The sequence below is a fragment of the Lepus europaeus genome, chromosome 17 (assembly GCF_033115175.1).
Source record: "Lepus europaeus isolate LE1 chromosome 17, mLepTim1.pri, whole genome shotgun sequence".
NCBI classification, from domain to species: domain Eukaryota; kingdom Metazoa; phylum Chordata; class Mammalia; order Lagomorpha; family Leporidae; genus Lepus; species Lepus europaeus.
Genome location: NC_084843.1, coordinates 52,828,214 through 52,854,607, shown reverse-complemented (window position 1 = coordinate 52,854,607; position 26,394 = coordinate 52,828,214). Strand labels below are relative to the sequence as shown.

At 41.8% G+C, this 26,394-nt stretch overlaps 1 long non-coding RNA gene across 2 annotated transcripts in view; it reads left to right on the top strand.

The window, feature by feature from the left end:
• Positions 1 to 725: 725 nt before the first annotated feature.
• LOC133775891 (uncharacterized) overlaps positions 726 to 26,394 on the top strand; it is a 163,313-nt gene continuing 137,644 nt past the window's right edge. The window contains exon 1 of one of the 2 annotated variants that reach the window (XR_009868314.1): positions 726 to 776. This is a non-coding gene — a long non-coding RNA (uncharacterized LOC133775891). Of the gene's footprint in view, positions 777 to 11,533; positions 11,609 to 26,394 lie in introns of those variants that run through there. The other variant, XR_009868315.1, reaches the window with a different exon arrangement.

The window sequence follows — 26,394 nt, the reverse complement described above, 5'->3', positions numbered from 1 at the left end:
ACTTAGTATGCTTAACCTTAGTAGCTCAAAATCATAGACAGGTTGCTATCCCTTATCCAAAATGCTTGGGACTGAAAGTGTTTCAGATTTTGGATTTCTTTTTTTTAATTTTTGAACATTTGCAGAAATATGATAAAATATCTTGAGGAGGGGACCCAGGTTTAAGCCTGAAATTCATTTATGTTTTTGTACGCACCTTTTTTGGTGTGCCTGTGTTTTGATTGTGACCTATCACATGAAGTCAACTGTGGAGTTTTCCACTTGTCAGCACTCAGAGTTTTGGGTTTGGAGCATTTCAGATTGCAGATTTTCAGATTACGTATGCTCGGCCTGTAGTCCATTTTCTCTGTTGTGTGAATTGTTCCCATTCCTTATTATCTCCCTCCAAAATGCATAATTTGTTGAGAACAGGGAGCGTTCCTTGTACAGCTAAAATCCCCTGTTCTAAGTTTGTGGAGTTTTTTATGCACAGTGAGTGATATATCACCAATTTACTTACAGTTTAAGAATTCAGTTTTTACCACCAAGTTACTTTGTCATATTCTTTGTTGCTGGATTTTATTTTATTTTTTTGTATATCAGCAAGCATACACCCGTGTTCTGTGTAATGTAGTCAAAGGTTGGGGGGTGTTTCAGAAAAGTTTGAAATAAACTGATTCCTATTTTCCTTCTGTTATAGTTGGGGGATGATATTTATTTATGGATCATGGAATCTGCTTTAAAGACTTTAATGAACACTTAAATTCAGGAGCACTTGCATTTTTGTAAAGAAGTTGGTAAGTTGTCATGCAGAGAATCCTTTTGAATGCCTGTTTTCCAAGTTTGAATTTTTGTTTATTGTTTATTGCCTGATACACAATGAGGGATGCATGTCTATTTGGTTGAACTGAGTGCAGCTGGGGTTGGGGCTATTCAAAATTATTCAAAAGCTACTCAAAAGACAAAATAAAAAATCAGGAGCATAGATGCAAGGTCATGCATTAGAACTTTGGGGTCAGAAGAAGCTGGATTCTCTTGGAAATAATAAGGCGACCTTCAGGAGGGTGGCTCGGTGGAGATGGCCAAATAGATAGCATTTGCAATTTACATGCAGAGAGAAATACTTTTGGCAAATGTATTCAGTTGCCTTTTGGTCTAATTTCGGAGTTACAAGAGTTAAGGGAAACACTCCCGGATTTGGGATTGCTTTCAAAGGACCAAGGGCCCCTTATGCAGCTTCAGTTCCGGGTGGCCATTTCGTATTCCTGTGAGGATCCCAGGGAACAGAGCTGGAAGTGTCTGAAATGCGGGGGAGGAGGGAGGAAGTTCAGGAAAGAGGCTAGGGCAAGCAGGCTGCTTGTCAAACAAGAGGAGGCGGAGGGGGAAAAGGCCATTCAGTGCTTCTCTTTCTCTTTCCTGGGTATCATGTCCAGGAGCCATTCCTGTGACCTCTGATGAGGGACAGTAGGTCTAATACTCCTTGTTCGTGTTCAGAGTCCCACAAATGGCCTTTCTCCTGTGGGATCTGGTTTTGGAGGGTTTTCTGTCCTGAGCATAGACTCCTGTTGCTTGCTCCTCACTGCCCTGGCTTCAGTGAGAATTGTTCTGGAGGCATAGAGTAGGGCTGAGCTAACTGTCTCACGAGACTGTAGTGTCCTTGCAAGTCCCACAGCACTGTCTTCGTTGGCTCTGTGCCACCAAGCTGAGTGGACCCAGGAAACTGGTCCTGCATTGGCAACCTCTCTGTTTAATCCTGTGCCTGAGGAAGGCAAGGAAGCTGATCTAATGAGCAACACTGGGAAGGCAGTGAACACTGGGAAAGGCAACCCTAAACCTTCCGATTGTTGGCCCTGATCATGTGTAAAGTGGGGATGATGATATTATCTACCCTTTGGGGTTTTGCAGATTGCTAAGTGTCTAGACAGTGCCTGACACACACTGAGCTTGATGTAAGGATTAGCTATCATAATATTTGTCCACATCTTTTGCCCAGTTTTCCCTCTTGACCATATTGAAGTGCAGCCAGGACAAAGGACCACAAGGCCAAAGAAAGCCCACTGCTGTAGCTCTTCTTCTGTTTCTGAAATGGTCTGCAGGTTTTTGTGCATGACCCTGCACTGAGATGGCAGTATTTATTTCTCAGATGAAGATGTGTTTTGATGGATGAGTACCTTGGTTCTCCTGCTATCTTTGATAAACTGGTCTGTTGGTATTTGAGTTGGTTTGCCCCAGAGAGGAACAGCTAACCCCATGCATCCACTGCTCTGGGCAAGCCTGCAGCCCTTGAACTTGGCTAGCCTTTGCTCTATTGGCCGCCAGATGGAACTGCTCAGGGTCTGCAGGAGGCTGGTGCTCTGTGTGCTCACTTGCAGCAGGCTGAGGGCTGTGGTTGTGGCTGCCTGAGCTATTGCTGCTGCTGGGGAGATCACACGCCCACAAGGGGAATGCCTCAAGTTGATTAAAAAAAAAATTGAAGAGAAAAGCTTCTTTCTTTATAGGCCAGCTTCACAGTTACGCAACTCTGACTGTACGTTTTCAGACTTTCCGTACTGGTGAAGGTCACCTTAAGATAGATTGAGAAGCATGTATCATAGTCACAAGAAAGTTCAAGTTTATGAGCAAGTTTTAGGCACTATTTGGTGATGAATATGTAGTTTCTATACTGAGATCACAGCTTCTGCAGCAATTGGAGGAAGTTGCCATCATATCACCAGCACCACTGGCACTACAGTTATTGATTCCCATGATATACCAGGAATTCTCCAACGTGTTCACTCTCTTTCTCATAATAATATAGCAAGGGAGCTACTGTTGGTCTGATTTTACAGATGAAGGAATTAAATTCAGACAGTTAACTATAATAACTAAGATGCATCAGCTAGAAAATGACAAGTCATATTTTTGAAATGAATCTTTTTGTTGTCAAAGTTTGTGATCTTTCTGTTTTCCAATGTGTAGAGTTGCAGAATTTAGAATTCATAGTTTCCCTGTGCCCAAGATCACACAGTTAGTACCATCATTAGAAAAAATAATCTTCCATCTCCTATTCAAGTAGTTTTCAAGGATAAAAGTTTATTACATAAATGTCTTGGCTAAAAAAATTAGAAAATGAGTAAATAACAGGTAAGAGTTGAGAGTCAGCTAGGAAAGGAGGAAAAGTGGTTCAGATTCTGAGTGTGACTACTTCCTAGCTGTGTGGGCTAATCCTGTAACTTCATTGCACTTCAGTTTGTCATCTGTAAAATGGTGGTAATAATAATAATAATATTGAAAATGAATTAATGTATGACATCTAGAAAACAGCAGATACTTCCATTAACTATCTCTAGAAGGATTATGAGAGATTTCAGAAAGATAGTGGAGAATGGAATTAAACACTTTACAAACAACTGCATAGCCTTCAGAATTTTTTATATCAAAAGAAACATGTTTTAATTCCATTTTCATGAACTTTTTGAAGTATCCTTGTATTTTGAAATAAGCTAAATGCAAGATTTTTTTTTTATTCAAAGTGAGTCCTGAAAAGACAGAGTCTGTTTGTTAAAACTGGTAGCTGTGCACTGCTTTGTCAAGAGCACAGGTTCTAAGATCAAGACCATGCGTTCAAATATCAGCTCGACCACTGGTTAGATGTGTGGTCTCATGCGAATTACCTAACCTGCCTATGCGTGAGCTACTCATCTATCTTTGAAGGTAATCATGGTATCTCTCATTATGGCTGTTCTTGGATTAAATGAAACAGTGCAGGAAAAGCATGAGCCTAGTGTAGAGCCTCTGCAAATGGTAGGTAAACAAACAGTGGTAGCCATGATTGTAATAATTGGTAAATCTAGGATCTGTCAGTAGAACTAATATCATATAGTGTTAACAAACACAGAAAGAGCTGCTCTGTTGATTCAGACTATATTTTATAAAATAGTAATTTGCTATTCTATCTGTATCCAACTTGATTTTGGGAGGAAAATGCCAAAACTGGACCAATTTGGTAATCATTTTACAAACTGACTTTTAAAAATAAATAAATGTTGTTTTGGCTCAGGACATGCAAAAGGGTGATCTGCCCTGTACAACTGGTGATGGAGGGCAATTGCACAGTGTGTGAAAAGTCTTAAAACCTTGCATGTTTGTAAATTCAACAATCGTACTCCTAAAACTTTATTTATTTAAGAAAACAGTCAAGGGGAGGACATTTGGAGCAGCAGTCAGGATACCACTTGGGACACCCATCCCCTAGATCGGAGTGCCTGGTTTGAATACTGGCTCTTCCACTTACAATCTAACTCTCTGCTAGTGCACACCCCAAGGGGCAGAGCCCAGCACTGTTGTGGGCATTTGGGGAGTGAGGCAGCAGATAGAAGACAACTAACTCTCTCTCTCTTCTTTTCAAATAAAAGTTATGAAAATAAATAAGCAAAAAATCATTAAAAAGAAAGTTAATGTATCTACATCCTTGGATTGATTTTTTTAAAATAAGTCATTTATTTATTTAAAAAGACTTAAGTGCCTACTCATGCACTGACTAAGTTCTGGGGATAGCATAGAGCAGTATGGACTCACAAATGCTGCCCCTCATGAAGCTAATAGTCTAGCAGGCAAAATTATTAGACAAATAATTGTATGGCCCTTTGATTCATCATGAGTGTGTTAAATATAATAAAGAAGCCATGTAGGCTCTTTAAGCACAAACATCCAAGGGAACTGATCTTGGCTGGTAAGTCTAGGAAGGCTTCCTAGAGGAAGCTGCATTTCAGTTGAGATCTGAAAAGACAGTATGAGTTAGTTAGTGACTAGAGGGTGAGGAGAGGCACTCCAAGCAAGGGAGCACCATGCACCAAGGCCGTTATCCCTCCAGCCACAAGGTGGCAAAGCATTTGGATAAGGGCCCAAGAGGGGATGAGGAGCTTGGCTGGAAACTTTAAACCACATGGATGCCCATCATAGAATTATTGACAAGGATGAGAAACTGAAAAACCAAACAAAACTAAAACCCTAAATGTCTAACAATAAAAGATGGATTAAAATTTTATGGTGTCTTCATTCAAAGGAATAAAGAAGTCCTATGCAGCCTTCAGTTTCAAGAAGACAACTCTATAATAAATACTTGGTAAATTATTTTGTGAAGTAAACACTTTACAATTGTTCACATATATAGTTCACTGGAGCATATATGCCAATATGTTAGCAGTAGTTATTTCTGGGTGGTGGGATAGCATAGTATTTCTCATCTCCTGTTTTCTTAAGCAACTACTATTTTAATAAAGACCCCCACCCTAACACACATACACACATACACATACTACTGCTTTTTTTTTTTTTTAAGGCTATGCCACGTTGGCAGCAACATGTAGTGGTGAAGTACAAAGGCTCCAGAGCTGGGCAGACTTGGTCTGGATTTGGCCCTACCCATCTCGACCTGGGGATGCGAGGCACTTTTCTGTGAGCCTAACTTGCCTATCTGTAAAATGCACTGTGATAGTTGTGGGGATTAATGATTCAGTCCCTAGATTGTGCTTAGCATAGAGTCTGGTCCATTAGTAATAGCTCAACAACATTAGTGAGGAATGCTGAAAAGAAATTTAGTTGTATTTATAAATGTTTTTCCCCTAGACGTGCTTCTTCAGGCCACTTGGTTTTGTATTTGGAAGTGTGTCAGAAGAGGGTCACACTGTGCAATGGTGATTATTCCCCTTGTGTCTTCGAGGACAGCAGGGAGGGAAGGGGGGGTGCCCAGAATAGGGCTGGGCAGACAAAGGGTTCCATGGAAACCCAAGAGCCTAGTGGACTCCCTCCCTCCTCAGCCCACACCATAGCCTTCTCCCTCCCCTCTGTCTACCTCCCACCCTTTCCTCTCACCTTCCTCCCACCGTTGATTTGCTTTTTCCTACACTGGATTATAAATTCCTCTGGGGCCAAGAGCATGCATCAGACAGTGGTTGTATGTCAGCTTTCCCCATATGAAGCACCTACCATGCCTTGTGCAGCTGCCCCTCTTGGATGGTATAAGCAGGGAGACTTATTGAAAGGAGTTGGGAGTGTGGCATTGAGAAGAGTTGCAGCAGAGGGGATGGAAGGGAAAGGCAGATAGTAAGAGATACTTAAACAAAAAAAGAAAGGTCTTGGTGAAGGTTGAAGAGAGCATCAACTCTAGTTTTTTAAAGTGCTAATTTCAGGCATATTTTTTAACCCCTCTAAGCTAATGTTTCTTCATTTACAAATGGAGATAATATTGTCTTCCTTCTACTTTGTGGTAAGGCTTGGCTAAGGAAGGGTGTGAAAGTGCTCACTGTGGAGCCTGGCATTCTGCTTAGAACTGTTTTCCTTTCTTCCCTCCAAGGCTTTGAGAGAGTGGTGGCTGGAGGAATGGTGGTGGTGTTCAGATAGCAAGGGAGGGAACAAACCAGTGTATTTGGTAGGTAAAGAAAAGTTTGACTTGCCGCGTGTTGACATCTGGTGCTGTTCGAGAGTCCATTGGACAAATACACCTGCTAACAAACAATGGAGGAGCCAAAGTTCTGAACCATCTTTATAACCTATATAACATTGTTATGGGCATGCTAGCAGGAGGTGATAGCTTAGAAGGAGAGAGATAGGAAAAGAAGAAAAAGCTCTGAGGTCAAGATTGTGGAGGGAGCAACAGTTTCAAAGTTTGATACAGGAAAATAAATTTATGAAGTTAGAAGGAGGTCAGAATCACCAGAGTTTAAGGAGGCCAAGAAACAAAAACATACACTTGTGTTTGTCATGAGAAAGAAATTCTCAAGACTTGTCAACAAAATCTATCTTCTGAAGCCAGTAAGAATTCTCTGCTTTCCTTCAGTTCCTTTCTGCCTGTCTTTGCACATCCCTGGCACATCCCCATCTACACATCTTACTACCATCTTTCAGGAAACTATCAGGATCGTGGCCACCCTTCAAAGGCTAGTACAGGTCTTACCACCAGGAATACTTTATCCTGTCTCCAGTCCACAGTCATCTAGGTCTCCTGCTTTGCAAATTCCTAAAGTATTTACTAAAAAAAAAAAAAAAAAAAAAAAAAAAAAAAACTTAAAAACTTTTTATTTCGGAATAGTTTTAAATTTACAAAACAAAATTTGTCTAGTAAAAAGAATTCCCATTAACCCCACACCCAACTTCCCCTATTGCTAGCATTTATATTAGTATAAGTTTGTCACGACCTATAAGCCACATCCAGTTTCCCCTATTGTTTACATCTCATGTTAGTCTGTCATAATCTATACCAGCTTCCAGGATATTTTTTTCATCCAAACCTTCTATTCCTCTCACCAGCCTCAGGTACTACTGTTCTGTGTTCAGATTGAGTTCTTTGTTTCTTTTTTTAAAAGATTTATTTATTATTTATTTATTTATTTATTTGGGTCCACTTGGGGGACCCAGAAGAAACTCCTAACTCCTGGCTTTGGATCAGCCCAGCTCTGGCCACTGCAGCCATTGTGGAGTGAACCAGCAGATGGAAGACCTTTCTCTTTGTTGCTTCCTCTCTCTGTTTATAACTCTACCTCTCAAATAAATAAATAGTCTCCACAATTCATTTGTTGAAATCTGACTATCAATGTAATACATTGGGAGCAAGGGCCTGTAATAAGGTAATTAAAGTGAAATGAGTCATAGGATGGAGCCCTTATTCAATAGTATTAGTCTTCTTATAAGATGAGGCAGAGAGGCCGGCGCTGTAGCTCAATAGGCTAATCCTCCACCTGCGGCGCCGGCACCCCAGGTTCTAGTCCCGGTCGGGGCTCCTGTTCTGTCCCAGTTGCCCCTCTTCCACGCCAGCTCTCTACTGTGGCCCGGGAGTGCAGTGGAGGATGGCCCAAGTCCTTGGGCCCTGCACCCGCATGGGAGACCAGGAGAAGCACCTGACTGCTGGCTTCAGATCGGCGCAGTGTGCTGGCTGCAGCGCGCCAGCCACAGCGACCATTGTGGGGGGTGAATCAACGGTAAAGGAAGACCTTTCTCCCTGTCTCTTTCACTGTGCACTCTGCCTGTCAAAAATCAAAAATGAGGCAGAGACCAGAGTGCTTTCTCTCCCCATTAATGTGAGAATATGGAGAGAAGACAGATGCTTGCAACCAGGAAGAAAGCTCTCCCCAGAAACTAAATTGAGTGGCACTTTGACCTTGTACTTCCCTAGCTCTAAAACCATGGGAAAATAAATATCTGTTGTTTAAACCAGTTTGTGGGTTTTTTTTAAAGGCAGTCTGAGCTAATGCACTTGTTCTAATCCCATCCCAGTGATGCATGGTGAGGTCCCAGGAACAGGGCTGCTAACATGAGTCTTACACTGGAAAAAGACTTTCTCATCTAAAAGTCTCATGTGACTCACATAATAGCCTGAGAGAGAATTTGGCCAAGAATTTTTGTGCCTATTCCTGAACCAGAGAACTGGGGTCCTCCAGCATTTAGCCCAATGGCTGACTCCTAATGGAAGCTCGTTAAGTGTTTGGTGCATGTCTAACAGTGAGCATCCCTTATCTAGAATGGAAGTTTCATGTGTCATCTTCCAGGGCTCCTCAGTCTTCTTCATCACTATCTTTTCTCCAATGCTACTCAGTCTAGGTGCTGATGTCAAGGAGGCTGGGTCCAGGTTTTTATCTTTGATGAAAGAAAAGAATTTGATGAGACGTGAATAAAGGTCAGCAGTGAAACCAGACTTATTTACACGCAAAGCAAAGTGAAAATACACGCTCAGGGGGATACAGGCATGCTCCAGAGAGAGGTGCACTCATGAGGTTGAGGCCCCTTCCTTAGTGTGACTGCAGGTGTAGGGGGTGGGATCTGGAATGGGGCTTAATTCAAAGTTGATGGGGTTGGGAAGCAGCGTTTGAGTACCTCCCCATTTCACTGCCCATTTTTGGGAAAGCTTGGAAATATGGTGCCAGGTACCAGATGAGGGTAGGTATGTCAGCCATGGTGGTTTTATTATAATGACCATATAATGAGCTACATGCCATTGCAGGGATGCAGCCAGCAGCCATGCTGGTTGGTTTTGTCTGTCATTGGTTTGGTGAGGTGATTTTCTGGAAGCTGCAGTTTTCCATTTCATGGACAGGGAGTGGAATTGGAAAGTGCAGGTGGGGCTGCAGTGCAGGCAGAGAGATGTGGGGAGGGACTGGCAACCTCAGATCCTCCTTGCTAGCTTATCTCCCTGCCTACATCACTACAGAAGAGCTTTTCAAAGCTACCAGTGGTTATAATCTGCATTCAGTTTCCTGGGTGATATTGGGTTAATTAAAAATCTTTCCCCCAGAAAGATTCAAGTTCAGTTAGTTTATTTGAGAGGGCCAAGAAACACCAGTATGTTGTTAGAAAGAAGAAAGGGAGCTGGCGCTGCGGCTCACTAGGCTAATCCTCCACCTGTGGCGCCGGCACACCAGGTTCTAGTCCTGGTCAGGGCGCCGGATTCTGTCCTGGTTGCCCCTCTTCCAGGCCAGCTCTCTGTTGTGGCCCAGGAGTGCAGTGGAGGATGTCCCAAGTCCTTGGGCCCTGCACCTGCATGGGAGACCAGGAGAAGCACCTGGCTCCTGGCTTCGGATCAGAGGGCCACAGTGCGCCAGCCGCAGTGGCCATTGGGGGGTGAACCAACGGTAAAGGAAGACCTTTCTCTCTGTCTCTCTCTCTCTCTCACCATCCACTCTGCCCGGCAAAAACAAAAAAAAGAAGAAAGGGAAAGGAAGGCCGCCAATGACATTGTATTATCAAGAAGTCAATGTGGGCCATGGCAATTACTCCCTTGGGGATGCTGGGGGCGAGGGTAGACACATGCCTCAAGTGAGATGTAGAGTTACAGACAGTGAGAGGGAGAGACAGAGGGAAAGGTCTTTTGTCTGCTGGTTCACTCTCCAAATGGCCGCAACGGCCGGAACTGTGCCTGTCTGAAGCCAGGAGTCAGGTGCTTCTTCGGGGTCTCCCATGTGAGTGCAGGGGCCCGAGCACTTGGGCCATCTTCTACTGCTTACCCAGGCCACAGCAGAGAGCTGGATTGGAGGAAGAGCAGCCAGAACTAGAACTGGCGCCCATATGGGATGCTGGTGCCGCAGGCGGAGGATTAACCTGTACCATGGCGCCAGCCCCAGTGCCTCATGATTAAATCCTTATCCCACCACCCAGGAGCAAGGGAACCTGGGTAGTTGTACACCAACTCCTGTCAGTATTATTCATTGATGGATGGTCTTACAGGACATACATTCTCTAACGTTTCTGACATGTACAAGAACATAGCAGTCTTTGGAGACCAGTGGATGCTTTCAGGTCAAGTTCTAGCATTTGGAAATTAAACTGGTAGGCACTGAGATGGTGGGGGCCAGGGAGATGTGGGTGTGGTCCATACAGCACCTGCCATCTATGAAAGGAAGTGTGGTACCCAGTGCATCAAGTAAATTTGTATTTGTAATACACTTAGAATGTGCCATGGTGGATAAGTATTGTTAAGTGTATGTGACAGGTTGTATTTTCCTTACAGGGACACAGCAATTTTCAGGTCCCATGTGCTCTGTGAGCACCTTGCCACTCTCTGTTCAGTGTTGGAGTCTATTTCCCTTTCCTTTGATTGCAGTGGGATTTTGTGACTGCCTTGATGAATGGAACAAGCAGAAGGTTTCTGTTTCATGGTAGAAGGTGGTGAGGGTCCACCTACTTTTCTGTTTGTGTACACACACACAACTTTGGGAGCCCTATCCTGAAGCTGTCACACTGCAGAGATCACATGAAGAGACAATACAGGAATATAGAGAGAAGGCCAAGGAGCCTCAGCTATTCAACTCATCCCAACAGGTGCCATCTTGAAGACAAGTGTCTATACATTCAGTGAGGAAGTCTTTGAGATGGCCCCAGTCACAGCTGCCTAATGACTACAGTCGCAGGACAGAGCCTGACCTAGATCTGCCCAATTATGCTCAGTCTGAATTCCTGATCCACAGAAACCAGGGGAGATAATGAATAATCATTGTTATTTTAAGACACTAAGTTTTGAGATAATTTCTTATGTAGCCATAGTAACTGGAACAGTGCTTGATAAATAAAATAAATACACTCTCACCTCCTCTACTCACAGGCCCTCTCCGGATATGAAAGGAAACTTTCATATTCTGAATTGCACATTCTGGCAGGTGGGCATAGCCAAAGCTAATGTTTTTCTAATAGTCAGATCGTCACAATGTTGAACTTTGTAATATGCCACAGTTTTATTTGTTTTGGACTGGACATTGTGGTGATTCTACAATGCCTGTTTTGCTCTTCTTACAGTCAGTGGTGGCCTGGTTGCTTAGTCCTCCACCCCTAACTCCAAAGTAGGCCCTGGATGATCTAATCCACCAAGGGATCCAGGGCCTCTGACCTCAGTGATTGACCCCACACAAGTCAGGCACAAGCCAATCAGTATTTGGCTTTTTTAGGATTGGTTATTAATGGTGTAATCAGGACACACCCAGGACTCTTGCTGGGGAACTGTGCGTGGATGGGTTCTTTCTCTGGCAAGTGTTGGATTAGACATATATGTATATTGGAATCATGACAATTATTTTACTACTACGAGGGGAACCAGCCTGAGATTGAAATCAGCATACACAGAGAATTAGTCTAGAACCTTGATCCTGGGCTACATCTGCATTTTCAGGTAGGGCAGCCAAGAAATTACCTTCATTATTTAAACTACTTTGATATGGGTTTTCTATTACTTAAAACCAAAAGTATCCTAATTAATTCAGATACCAGTACTTTGGACACTATCACCAAAGCCAATCCACTCTTGTTCTTCGCAGACAGAAAAGAAGAGCAATGTGTAATCTGTATAAACCTTTCCAGCACTTTCTGTGGGCATTTTCCTATGAAACCATGTGTTTTACCTAGAAAATAAGTACTATTTTCCTGGCCACATCTTAGGTACAAGTGTGTATACATTTAATAACTATGTTAATTTCCTATTGCTGTTATTAATAAAGTAGCACAAACTGGGCTGCTTAGAACAATGTAAATTTATTGTCTCACTGTTTTAAGGGCCAGAAGTTCAAGATCCAGGCATGCTCAGGGCCATGTTTCACCTGAAAGCACTAGAGAAGTGTCTGCTCCAAGCCTCTGTCCTGGATTCTTGTAGCCTCGGATGTTCCTTGACTGGTACATGGCTGTATTCTTCCTGTATCTCTGTGTGTGTCTTCCCTCTGTGTGTGTCTATCTGTTCAAATTGCTGCTTTTCACAGAGTACCAGTTGCATCGGATTAGGGCCCATCCTAATCACCTCATTTTAACTTAATAGCCTTTGTTAAGGATCCTATTTTCAAAGTCACATTCTGAGGTACTGGGGGTTATGACTTCAACATATTTTTAGGGGGACACAGTTCAACCCCTTACAGTGGGGTAGAAAGATTGGCTTTGGAGGTATACAAGGAGATGACAAGACACCAAAAAAAAAAAAAAATAGGAAACTTTAAACAAGTACCTTATTGAACATACAACTTTGGAGTTGTCCACATGTAAGGAGGCTGATGTCCCTGCTTTGATTTGTAGGATAATTAAAGACGTAAGTTCTAATTGGGATATGCTTTCTCTGCTGAGATACAGGGATGGAGATGAAAGAATCAGAGCTAGGTTCATAAAACACTGAGCCTGTGTTGCCTCTATTTTCTAGCCTAGATATTTCCATTTACAACAATCTCTGTTTTGTTGGATTTTTTTGAAGGAATACACACAAAGCTTTGACATATTATTCTCATTGTGTTCAACTGAATGAAATTTATGAAGCCTTTTGCACAGTGTGTTCATTGTTTGGATTGGGATAATTGAAGTGTCAGGAATATTTGCTTACTGAAAACAACTCAGGAAGGCCCTGGCCACTCAACCAGGCCAGAGCCACAGGACATGCCATGCTCTGAATAGCTTTGTCCTAATGTCTTTTATGGTAGGATCACATTCTCAGCTAAATTAGCCTCATACCTGGGAAGAGCACTAGATTAGGAGTTAGAAGGCCTTGTTTCTAAAATGCACTTCACTATTAATTCATTGTGTAACTTGAATAAATTGTTTAACTTCGCTGTACCTCAGAACTCAATGGACATAAGTAATATGGTGTTATCTATCTTGTAGGGATATTGTGTAATTTGTAGAAGAGAATCTATGTGAAAACATTTTAGAAGTCATAAAATGCTATTTAAATGTGTCTTTCTAATGATAAAATTAATCATGTCTGCTGCTTAAAGTAAGGCATTGAACTAAAGAGTATAATGGGCCAAGGTTCTTATTATTCTGTTTTTCCCCCAGGGTCCGTTCCCTATCCTTTTCTGCACTGCTCTGTGCCTGGGGAGGCTGAGCACTACAGGTTGCTTGAGTGGGACTTCCTTAGCTGCAGCTTCTGCTTGGGTGTTACCATGAGAAGTGCTGATAGGAAACGGGAAGGTGGGAGGAGAGAGAGAGGTTGGGGTATTGACTCCTCTCTCTCTCCTTGACCAAGACAATGTAGTATCTGTGTTCTGCAGCCTCAACTTCAATTGAACAGCCTCTTCCACTCCTTTAGCCTCACTGGGCTTCAAGAAATATTCCCTCTCCTGCCCCTCAGTTGAGAGGAGAACAGTTTCCACTATGGCTGACCAGTGATGTCTGCCTCTGTAAATGGTCTCCCCATTGTCACTCTTCAAGCCTTGGAATGTGCCATCTGATTCCTGAGGGACCCTGACTGATGCATGCCATGTACATAATGAGGACAAGAAACAGCCCAACTCTTCCAGAGAATATAGTTGTCTTTCTTTCTGGGGGAATGCTCTGAGCTTTTTTGTGTCTTCAGCCATCAGGCAGGTCTGCAAAATGATTCTCAGGTGGAAATGAGCAGTGTGGGATCTTGAAGAACTGTAGGAGTTTGGAGGTCTTTTCTGATTCCCATCAGCAGATAGGATGCTTTCTTTAGGTTTTCAGGGAGACTTGGTTTCTGCCTGTTCTTATCTGATACCTCCTGTACTCCCTGCATTGAGTTCCCCAACTGCCATCTGCTGTCTCTCAGGCCACAGAGAGGTGACCTCAGGTCCTTATCTCTGGCCTTCTCTCCTACCTGTTATCCTCCCTGACTCTTGATATGGAAGTCTGTTTTCTGTTTTTGACTCCCTAGCCCCAGCTTCTCTTTTCTGTTCATGCTGCTCAGGCATGGAATCTTGGCTCGCCTTAGCATCTCTTGCTGCTCCTGGTGTGTCAGTAGCTACCCCAGACGGTTGCTTCTCCCTTCAAAATATTTCCTGCATTTATCTACAAACTCTTATCATCTTAGTCCACACCTCTTTGTACTTCCTCAATTTCCATGGAAAGATTTCCAGTTGACTTTTCTTTCTGCAGTCTCTCTCCAGTCCAATAAAACCTATAGACTTTTGCCACCTTACTTGTCATGAAATTTGGATTTCATTGTGTCCCTCCTCTGTATGAACATCTTTGATGACTCTGTTGCCCACAAGATGAAATCTAAAGTCCTGATCTTGGTATCAAAGCCTTGCACTATCTGTTCCTTGACCTATTTACTACCTGACAAACTTGTTCTGCTCTCCTTGCTCCTTCTGACCACACCAAGGGGCTTTCCAGCCTCCGTTGCTCCAGGAATGCCCCACTCCTGCCTTGCTGTATATGCTCTCCCTAGCCCTCAGAGACGAACCCCAGTGCCATGGGTTCTCTGAAACTTTGACCACTGTAAGTCACAGCGAGTCTTCTCTCCTTTCAAGCCTAAGACATGTTTGCTGAACTGAACTTAAACTCCAAAGAACATTGCTTATACTATGATTTGGAGTTTATCATTCCCTGTCTAGTATTGAAATACCTTTGCAATGTTGTTTGGTCATGTGTGTCTTGCCCTTAGCTATTTATCTAGTGAATAAATAAATTTGTGAAATACACCAGCTTATCCAAAGAGCTGATCTTTAAGGGATTGGGTAATCATGCATATTTTGCATGTGAGTAGGTACCTGGCACTAAAGTCACACCTTTGCTGAGGTAGGCTTAGAGCCTGGGAAACAGCAATGACAAGGATGATGATAAAAATTGAAATGCCTACCATTTATTGAGTACCTACTATGTGCTTATGCTTTATATGCAGAATCTCTTTATCTTGATAGTTAACTTATGTTACTATCACTACTGTCTGTGTTTTTGTTAAATCAAGAAATGAAAACTCAAAGTGATGGATAAACTGCACAAGATAGTAGGGGGCAAGGTTGAATTTAAACGTGGGTATGAAAATGCTAAATTCTTTCCTATCAGCCAAACACCAGAGAGCCTTTGAAAGTAACTTGCAGGTGACCACAGGAATGCAATATATTTAGTGTATAAATATGACCCCACATTGACCTTATCTTCCTTCTAGTGAGGGGAGGAATGCCATGTAGAAGCTCTGTAATGCTCCCACTGTGATGCCTAGGTCAAGGTCTATTCATAATAAAACTCTAGTACTAAAGTTCATTAAATTACCCCAGAACCTGAAGTTCAAGTGTCTCTTATAGAAGGTCCTGGCCAGGGATTGCACTATGGGTTCAAATATGAATTCTCTTGCCATCCCACCCAAAGCATAAAAACTTCAGTTTATGTAATCACTTGTCTCTAGAGCTGTGCCCTTGTGACATTGTAAGGTGGTTTTGTACTGTGTTAGTTTAGCTAAACTAGAAAGTTTCACCAGAATTCTCTTCCCTGAATGGTTCTAGATAAGGACTGGCCACAGAGAAACCTGCAGGAGATTGGGAAGGCAGAAGAGAAGCAGCAGCAACTCTCCGAAGATTGGTATAGGGGCCTGATCAGCTCATGCTCATTCGATAGCTCCCTGTTGGCCTGGAGCAGGTGCAGCTTCCAGCTCCCACTCAGTCTCCTGCTTCACATTTCTTGAGTTGCTTGTGAGCTTGCTGTGTGCTGTGCACAGTTTCACAAAGTGTCAGCTTTCCCATTGTGGAAATGGGAGTCAGTGAGAGACAGACCTAAGTTCTACTCTGCCTCAGTGGTTCCAGTTTTTCTTAAGCTTCCAATTTGTGCTGCTTTCCCCACCTCAGGTCCATTGTTCCTCCCTAATATCCGTGGCTGCTGACCTACAGCAACTTCAGCCTCCTGGAGGTGCAGAGGCAACAGCCTGGCATGGACTCCTCAACAGCTCCTATAATTGTGCCAATCCTTTGTTCTCTAGCTCTCACAGTGGCTCTGCTTCTCTCACTGAGCCAATGCTGATACATTCCTCTTCCCAGGGTTCTCAGGATAAGGTATCCCTGTGCTCATCCCCCCCCCTACACACACCCAGAAATATGTTCATTTTAATTAGGAAAAGTCACTGTCAAAGTAGGAAAAAAGCTTGTAATGAGGGAACATTTCATGCCTGCTCCCTCTCTCTTGCTACCACTCTGCTGTTTTCAGAAAGAGAATCTACAGCCACCTGACATACTCAAATCTCTACCTGCCCAAGCAAACCTGAGCTGACCTCATTTCTGAAGTCACTGCTTTGGAGGTTGTGTGGCCACTCCTGCCCTCTATGGTTGCTCTGACATGTCACAGGCCTCTAAGGCACCTGTGCTTGGAGCTACACTTGTGCTAAATCACAGGTCAACTGGAGTATAAGGGTGCCTAGCTGCTGGGATTCCAGAGCCTCTGAAGAGTGATGTTCAAAAGTGTCTGCCTTCAGCAGGTGCTTTAAGTCTGCAGTGTCACCAGCACAGTTATTCCTTTAGACTACTCTTCCTGAGGTTTGTTATTCAAATGGCATACCCTTTTTGATAAAGGGATTATTGTAAAATGTGGTGGAAAGAACGTGTTTTCTGGAATCAGATAGCACTGTGTAAGAGATGCATGTGTGAAGGCTTTGGGCTCAGTGGTCCAAGGGGATGGCAGAACGCTAGTGTATGGGCAGAGGGACAGGAGAGCATCTCTTACACACTTCTCCTCCTCCCCTCACATGTGTGTGCACACACACTTCCATATTTACTGAATTTTCATTCACACCTCATTCTTCTGGTTGACCCCTACCCAACCCTCACCTCTTTGTTCAAATGTGATTTCTTCAGAGACTTTTCTGTCCTTCAGAAGAAAACTGGGCTACCCTCTTATTCTTTTTTTTAACTTTTATTTAATAAATATAAATTTCCAAAATACAACTTTTGAATTATAGCGGCTTTTTCCCCCATAACCACCCTCCCACCCGCAACCATCCCATCTCCCACTCCCTCTCAATCCCATTCTTCATCAAGATTCATTTTCAATTATCTTTATATGCAGAAGATCAACTTAGTATATACTACGTAAAGATTTCAACAGACTGCACCCACACAGACACACAAAGTATAAAGTACTGTTTGAGTAGTAGTTTTACCATTAATTTGCATAATACAACACATTAAGGACAGAGATCTTACATGGGGAGTAAGTGCACAGTGACTCCTGTTGTTGATTTAACAATTGACACTCTTATTTATGATGTCAGTAATCACCCGAGGCTCTTGTCATGAGCTGCCAAGGCTATGGAAGCCTCTTGAGTTCACCATCTCTGATCTTATTTAGACAAGGCCATATTCAAAGTGGAAGTTCTCTTCTCCCTTCAGAGAAAGGTACCTCCTTTTTTGATGGCCTGTTCTTTCTGCTGGGATCTCACTCACAGAGATCTTTCATTTAGGTCATTTTTTTTGCCACAGTGTCTTGGCTTTCCATGCCTGTGCAACTCTCATGGGCTTTTGAACCAGATCTGAATGCCTTAAGGGCTGATTCTGAGGTCAGAGTGCTGTTAATAGCATTTGCCATATTCTATGGGTCTGCTGTGTATCCTGCTTCCCATGTAGGATCATTCTCTCCTTTTTAATTCTATCAATTATTATTTGCAGACACTGGTCTTATTTATGTAATCCCTTTGACACTTAACCCTATCTTTTTGATCAATTATGAACTTAAACTGATCACTTTAACAAGTAAGATGGCATTGGTGCATGCCTCCTTGCTGGGATTGAATTGGAATCCTGTGGCATGTTTCTAGCTCTACCATTAGGGGTAAGTCTGAGTGAGCATGTGCTGAACTGTACATCTCCTCCCTCTCTTATTCCCACTCTTATATTTAACAGGGATCACTTTTCAGTTAATTTTAAATGCCTAAGAATAATTGTGTATTAATTAAAGAGTTCAACCAATGGTATTAAGTCGAACAAAAAAATACTAAAAGAATAAAATAGTAAGTTGTTCCTTGACAGTCAGGACAAGGGCTGATCAAAACATTGTTTCTCATAGTGTCCATTTCACTTCAACAGGTTTCCTTTGTGGTGCTCAGTTAGTTGTCACCGATCAGGGAGAACATATGATATTTGTCCCTTTGGGACTGGCTTATTTCACTCAGCATGATGTTTTCCAGATTCCTCCATTTTGTTGCAAATGACCGGATTTCATTTTTTTTTACTGCTGTATAGTATTCTATAGAGTACATATCCCATAATTTCCTTATCCACTCTTCTGTTGATGGGCATTTAGGTTGATTCCATGTCTTAGCTATTGTGAATTGAGCTGCAATAAACATTGAGGTGCAGACAGCTCTTTTATTTGCCAATTTAATTTCCTTTGGGTAAATTCCAAGGAGTGGGATGGCTGGGCTGTATGGCAGGGCTATATTCAGGTTTCTGGGGAATCTCCAACCTGTCTTCCATAATGGTTTTACCAGTTTGCATTCCAACAAAAGTGGATTAGTGTCCCTTTTTCCCCACATCCTCTCCAGCATCTGTTGTTGGTAGATTTCTGCATGTAAGCCCTTCTAACCGGGGTGAGGTGAAAACTCACTGTGGTTTTGATGTGCATTTCCCTGATGGCTAGTGATCCTGAGCATTTTTTCATGTGTCTGTAGGCCATTTGGATTTCCTCTTTTGAAAAATGTCTATTTATGTCCTTGGCCCATCTCTTAAGTGGGTTTTTGTTTTGTTATTGTGGAGTTTCTTGATCTCTTTGTAGATTCTGGTTATTAAACCTTCATAGGTTGCATAATTTGCAAATATTCTTTCCCATTCTGTCGGTTACCTCTTCACTCTCCTGACTGTTTCTTTTGTAGTACAGAAACTTCTCAATTTGATGTAATCCCAATTGTTAATTTTGGTTTTGACTGCCTGTGCCTCTGGGGTCTTTTCCAAGAAGTCTTTGCCGGTGCCTATATCTTGCAGGGTTCCTCCAATGTTCTCTAATAATTTGATGGTGTCTGGTCATAGATTTAGATCTTTAATCCATGTTGAGTGGATTTTTGTGTAAGGTGTAAGGTAGGGGTCTTGCCTCATGCTTCTGCATGTGAAAATCCAGTTTTCCCAGCACCATTTGTTGAATAGACTGTCCTTGCTCCAGGAATTGTTTTAGATCCTTGATCAAATATAAGTTGGCTGTAGATGTTTGAAATGATTTCTGGTATTTCTATACTGTTCCATTGGTCTATTCTTCTGTTTCTGTACCAGTACCATGCTGTTTTGATTATAACTACCCTGTAGTATGTCCTGAAATCTGGTATTGTGATGCCTCCGGCTTTGTTTTTGTTGTACGAGATTGCTCTAGCTAGTCGAGGTCTCCTGTGCCTCCACATGAATTTCAGCATCATTTTTCCAGATCTGAGAAGAATGTCTTTGGTATTTTGATTGGTATCACATTGAATCTATAAATTGCTTTTGGGAGAATGGATATTTTGATGATATTGATTCTTCTAATCCATAAGCATGGAAGAGTTTTCCATTTTTAGGTATCCTCTTCTATTCCTCTTCTATTTCTTTTTTAAAGATTTTGTAATTCTCATCGTAGAGATTTTTGACGTCCTTGGTTAAGTTTATTCCAAGGTATTTGATTGTTTTTGTAGCTATTGTGAATGGGATTGATTTTAGAAGTTCTTTCTCAAGCATCGAATTGCCTGTGTATACAAAGGCAGTTGATTTTTGTTCATTGATTTTGTATCCTTAACTTTGCCAAACTCTTCTATGAGTTCCAATAGTCTCTTAGTAGAGTTCTTTGAATCCCCTAAATAAAGAATCATATCATCTGCATAGAAGGATAGTTTGACTTCTTCCTTCCCAATTTGTATCCCTTTAATTTCTTTTTCTTGCCTAATGGCTCTGGCTAAAACTTCTAGTACTATATTGAATAGCAATGGTGAGAGTGAGCATCCCTGTCTGGTACCAGATCTTGGTGGAAATGCTTCTAACTTTTCCCCATTCAATAGGATGCTGGCCATGGGTTTTTCATAAATTGCTTTGATTGTATGAGGAATGTTCCTTCTATACCCAATTTGCTTAGAGTTTTCATCATGAAAGGGTGTTGTATTTTATTAAATATTTTCTCTGCATCTGTTGAGAGAATCATATGGTTTTTCTTCTGCAGTTTGTTAATGTGGTGTATCACATTGATTTGTGAACGTTGAACCATCCCTGCATACGCAGGATAAATCCCACTTGGTCTGGGTGGGTGATCTTTCTGATGTGTTGTTGCATTCTATTGGCCAGAATTTTATTGAGGATTTTTGTGTCTATTTTCATCAGGGAAATTGGTCTGTAATTCTCTTTCTCTGCAGCATCTTTTTCAGGCTTAGGAATTAAGGTGATGCTGGCTTCATAGAAAGAATTTGGGAGGATTCCCTCTCTTTTAATTGTTCTGAATAGTTTGAGAAGAATTGGAGCGATGTCTCAAGCTGCTGTCTCCTAGGTGGGGACCTGAGTATATCCCTATAGCAGCATTTGGTTGACCACCTGGTTGCTGAAGGCCTTGGTTTGTTCCATTATCACCTGCTGTAAACACTTAAACAGACACTGTAGTATAAAAGTAGGGTGAGAATAGCAACAAATGATCCTAAAAGTGGCATTAACCAGGTAATGAGAGTATTTCATAGAGGAGAGGAAATGAGGGGGGTCTCTGGATCCTTGTGAGAGGATTGTTTGATTGACGTGGTTTACAGCTGATCCCAGCCAAGACTGGGAGAAAAGCCACTCAACTTTTGCAGGTAGAGGGTTTTGGGTCTTGTTAATAATCTGGTGGACTTTAAGGCCTTGTAAATTAAGAGGCCCAGACCTATCTATTTCTTCACATAGGGTACATCCTAAGGGAGACTTTCTGATATAACCATGTAGTGATTTTTTCTACAAGAATACATAGGGTTAATGAGCTGTGGCTGTTAAGTAACATTCTCCAAATTCTGTATACCATTTTCCCAAAACATACATTACGCTGAAAGAGGGAAAACACAAGCCCTGCAGATTCATTTGCTAAAAATCTCATCTAGAAAGGACGTTTTTTTGTTGTTGTTGTTTTCATGTTTCTGGCAAGAAGAACTCAGTTTCTGCAAATGCAGTGAGCACACCTTCCCCCTCCAGGCAGTGGGCCAATTGCTCCCCTCAGTCAGATAAAGCTGAGCTATACACTCTCTTCCTAAGACCTCAAGGGGCTTATCAGCTAGGGAGGCTAGGACCACCCAGGTGGAGACATAGAGCTTCCAGCATGCAGAAAAGTCTGAATCCTGCCTTGAGTAGATATGCAGGACCACATCATTTGGACGCCTACCTCTTAGTGTCCTGACAATCCTCAGTGTGATGAAAAATACCCCGAGAAAAGCAAGGAACTCCTAAATGGGGCTAAATTTTGAAACAAGTAAATGCCATCATTTAATTCTCACAGTAAGCTTATAAAGCAGACATGATCATCATCTCCAATTTAAAAATTGGAAACTGAGGCTCAGAAAGGTTGATTATTTTGAAGAAGGTCACACAGTTTCCATGTAGTAAAATGGGGATTTGAACCTGGGCAGCCCAACTGTAGCACCTGAAAGGATCTGGGGAAAAGCAAGGCTCAATACAGGGTGACATCCTCCCCTCTTCCACTCCACTTTTTAAATTCTACTGAAAATATCATGCAAGGTCACCTTTACTGCACAAAGGAGACAAAGAAACAAATAAACATGGGGGAGGAGGAAATGGAAAATAAACTCCCACTAGGGTCTGGCTATTAATGTGTCTGCTTTGTTCCCCCACCTGAGTAGGTCTGGTTCTGAGTCTGCTACTGAGAGGAACTAAAAATGACCTTGAATTGAAACTCCTACATAGGAAGATGCCATGATGAGCTCAGAGAGACCACAGCCCCAGTCTGCAAGGACTTTCAGCACATTGTCATGGTTGCTTCCAGTTGGCTGGGCAGGATGCTGGTTACGTGGTTTCTGGTTCCAGTGAACTACTTGACAACAATGACAGCTTGGGTTTTCCTCTCTGCAGGAAGAAAAGGCTCGAAGGCAAGATGGCTCCCCCAAAGGAGAGTCTCTTTTATCCATGGCTTCCTTAGCTGTGCTGACTTTGTGGAAACAGAACCCCAGTTAACAGGAATGTAGGGAGAGGTTTTCTTCAGCAAACACCAATGTCAGCCAAGCCTTTACCTCTGTGACCTCTTCTTCTGCTATTCTCCCTCTTTTCTCTTCTACAGACACACTGACATTTTTACTATTCCTGGAACATCATAACACACTCTTGCCTCAGGGCCTTTGCACACTCATCATATTCTCCCTCTCCCTCTCCCTCTTGCTCTCGCTCTCGCTCTCGCTCTCTGTCTCGGCCTAGAACCAGATACTCCAATGAATTATGTGACTTGCTTCCACTTCTCTCTCACATCTTTCCTCAAATATTCCCTTTCTACCCTAGTTGTGTGTTCTAGCAACTTTTGTATTCTGAATTGCACTCCCCTCAACACACACACATACGTGTTCCCTCCTCCCTTCCCTGCTTAATTTTCTCCTTAGCACATTCCCCCTGATCATTTACTACACATTTTATTGACTTATTTTTAATGTCTCCCCTAGTTAAGTATAGGCTGCTCGAAGGCAAGGATGATTATATTCCAGCTCCTAGAATACCACGTAGCCAGCATTCATGAAAACATGATGAATGAATAAACAAAAATATTAATAGACCCTAGCTCTGCCATTCATTAACAGGCAGTCTTTTGCAAACATTTTCTAACTTTTTTCTAGCCATATTTTTGCACTGTAAAATTAGAATGATAATCTCTATGTACCTGTTGTGAGTTCTCAACAAGATTACAAAAGCACACACTCAGCATCACATTTATTTAGCATGAACTCAGGGTTGGTTCAATGACTTACTTTGCAAGTTCAATGAAACAAATACAAATAATAGTAACAAGCATTTTTGGGTTGTTTCTTGTGGGCCAGGTGCTGCTGTAAGCTTTTACAGTCATCAACACATGTAAGCCTTATAACACTCTGTAAGGGATGCACCATCCTCTGCCTCCTCCTTGCATTAGAAATAAAGAAAGTTCGGGAGTAAATGGCTGGAGGCCACATAATTGTGACTCTCAGAACCTGCATTTGTGCTCAGCCCCCTCGGTCTCCAAAGTTCTTCCCTTAGCCACTTCATTGTCTTGCTTCTCTAGAGTAAGAGGGCACAATTTATATAATACAGGCATAGGAAATCCTTTCAAGTAGTAAACTCTCCTCTCTACATATTTTAGTGTTCAAACATATACGATTTCTTCATGGACCAGATATGATGATAATTCAATTTCTAAGTTAACTGAAATATTTAGGTAGAAGTTTGCTTCAGCCATGAAATAGTATCCTTGAGGAATTATTTGGAAATTGTTTTACTTAGACACATGTCATAGGAACATTTATGTGTCTGTGTGTAAGTGTACACACACATATACAAACGCATACATACACACATATTTTATAGCAGATAGCAGAGTCATTTAGTGAGTAGAAACAAAAACCAAGGCCATATAGACAGACTTGACCCCAGCACCTGCTTTTGAGGCTGTTTCCAATATTGTTATCCTGTTTTTCTTGCGAATTGTCTTTGATCATGTGTGATTCCTGTGCATCTAGCATATCACATAACCAGTCATTCATAGGCTATTTTAAGTTTTGTCATCAGAGTGCTGGGTTTTATTCATAACAGTGAGGCCCAGGCGTCTCCATTTGTGACACTGGTTCTACAAGTTGCTGCATACCCAACAGGGAGGCACACTTTCCAAATCGTCTTTACAGGTTTTCAGTTCCCTTTTTTCTTTCTTGGTTTCTATTGTCTTTCAAATAATGACTGAGACACTGCTGGTTTTTTTTGCTTCTTGTGATTTCTCCAGAAGGCCTTACATACAGGAGTTCAGTTGGTACCAGGTTTAATTTCCCATTGGTTTTAATATGGCTTTTTATTTATTTATTTATTTATTTTGGCAAAAAACAGAAAACTATTCCAGCCAATTTGAGACACAAGGCTTTAGCATGTTGACCATGTCACATTATTTTTAAATGATAAAGGAATGCTCACAGGATTCCAGCAGTTGGAGCTATATTAAGTCTTGGCCTAAAGGAGCCCAGAGCTTAAAGGCAATTCTAGACTCAAGGAGGCTCCTAGACCTTCAGTACCAGGAGTCTGTGAATCTCTGATTTCCATGATTAAGCCACACATGATCTATCTTCTTCTGGTCCTGGTGCAAACTGATGGCTAGTTGTTTGCTTCAAGATTAGGGACCTAAGAGAGAATCTAATTGACCTCATCCTTCTTTCAGAGTAGACTGTACTTCCTGAAGCTGCCTGTGGGTCTTCTTGCCACTGGCACAGGTGCATAATGGACCAAGGCCAATCATCTGTAGACAGAAAGGGTGGGATGCTAGCTTCTACACATGGCTTCTTGGGCCTGTCCCTGGGGCAGACAGTGTGGGCAGGGTAGATCCTCTCCAAAGAGGCTGTGGCTAGATTGGCACAGTGTTGACCTTTCCAGAATACCACCCTGTAAGACACTGAAATTGTTAGCCATGTTATACAGTCATATCAAGGTGAAATAATGTAATATTGACAAAGACACAAATGCAACTCGGATATCTACAAAGCCACATACATTTATCTTTGCAATTGGCATGCTTAAAATACTGAACAAGTGTCATTATTTCTTTGTGAAATACTTTATTTAAAAATATTTGTTTATCTACATGATAAGTACTTTGATAAATAGCCATCAAAGCCCTGTGGCTTTCTCAGTCAGGGCCTGCCAGTCTTTATGAACAGCTTGTGCCCAGTACAATTCCAGCTGATGCCATCCATAGAGTTCAATGTGATAACTGAACTGAAGTTGCAGTAGCCTTTTCAGCCACTTTTTGAGGTTTTGCTGGGAGTGATCTGGTCAAAACCTATTGGTTTGTTATTACAGTCGACTAAATATCTGCAAGGATGTGGGCTATAGCTGTAAACAAAGGCAGAGGTTCTTTGTGTCAAACATAGGGTGCCCACGATGCTGGCAATCACTCCTCTGAGAACTGGTCCACATCTACTCAGGAACCGTGAATAACAAGGGGCATATTATAGGGATGTTTTGGTTGAGGTAGGAAACTTAACGGAGCATGGGTTTAGTTCCAGGTCTGCTGTATTGCTGCAGTGGGTGGGAAAGCAGTAGTAGTTGTGGTAGTGGGTGGCTGGTACAAAGGCAGAAAGCATTACAAACTCAGCCTGCATTACAGTTTTGATGAATGATCCTTCCCCCTCAAACACACATGAAGACCAAATCTTGCATTCCAAGTAAGTGTCTTCAGACAAATCGTGTGAATTGCGCTGTCTTGTCTTGACTGCAACAGAAACCAGCCTTTTGCTGCTGTAAGCCCCCAACCTCCTACCTGTACTTCTCATGTGTAACACATCACTTTCTATGTATACTAAAAAAGAAAAAATCTTCACCTGACTTTCCCCCTCCCTGGAATAACATTTTTTTAAAGACAGAATCAATGTTTGAATCTATCCTGGTATTCCTTCCGCAACTTGGAACATGCCAAGACTTTAATAAAAATTTCTTAGATGAATGAGAATAAAAATATAGATTGCCCTTTGAGTCACCAAATTGACTGTGATCCATGCTGGTCCTTCTGCACAGTGACAGTATTTGGCACAGAAGGAATGTCTGAGAGGGATCATTGCTAATTGAACCTAATTTCCATGTCAGATGTATTTTAAATTTTCACATGTCTGATGTAGGCACTGTGGAAACACCATCAATATATATATTTTTTTTAAACATTTTTTTTTACCAAATATATTTCAGATCCAAAATAAAATTATCCAAGTTGTGGTCCCTCTACTCAAATGTTAAGTATTTCCATGCTGGAAGTCCACATATATTTAAAGGAATTAAAATTAAATTGCATATATTTAATCCCTTCAATAGTCTGTGAAGGTATATTGCTTTTAACAACATTATTATTACTATTCCATTTTATTACAGATATATCAGGAGTACATAAACACAAGTACACCTGAAATACACCAGTGTTTAAACTTTTATTTCACACCATGCAAGGTCAATTATAACACATTAAAAAGTGACAACAGCTATGAGCTGCAATTGTATATTTATACATTGGAAACATCCATTTTCAAAAGCTGAACATAATTACCATATTGTAACAGCTAAGCTTCGATTCAACTGC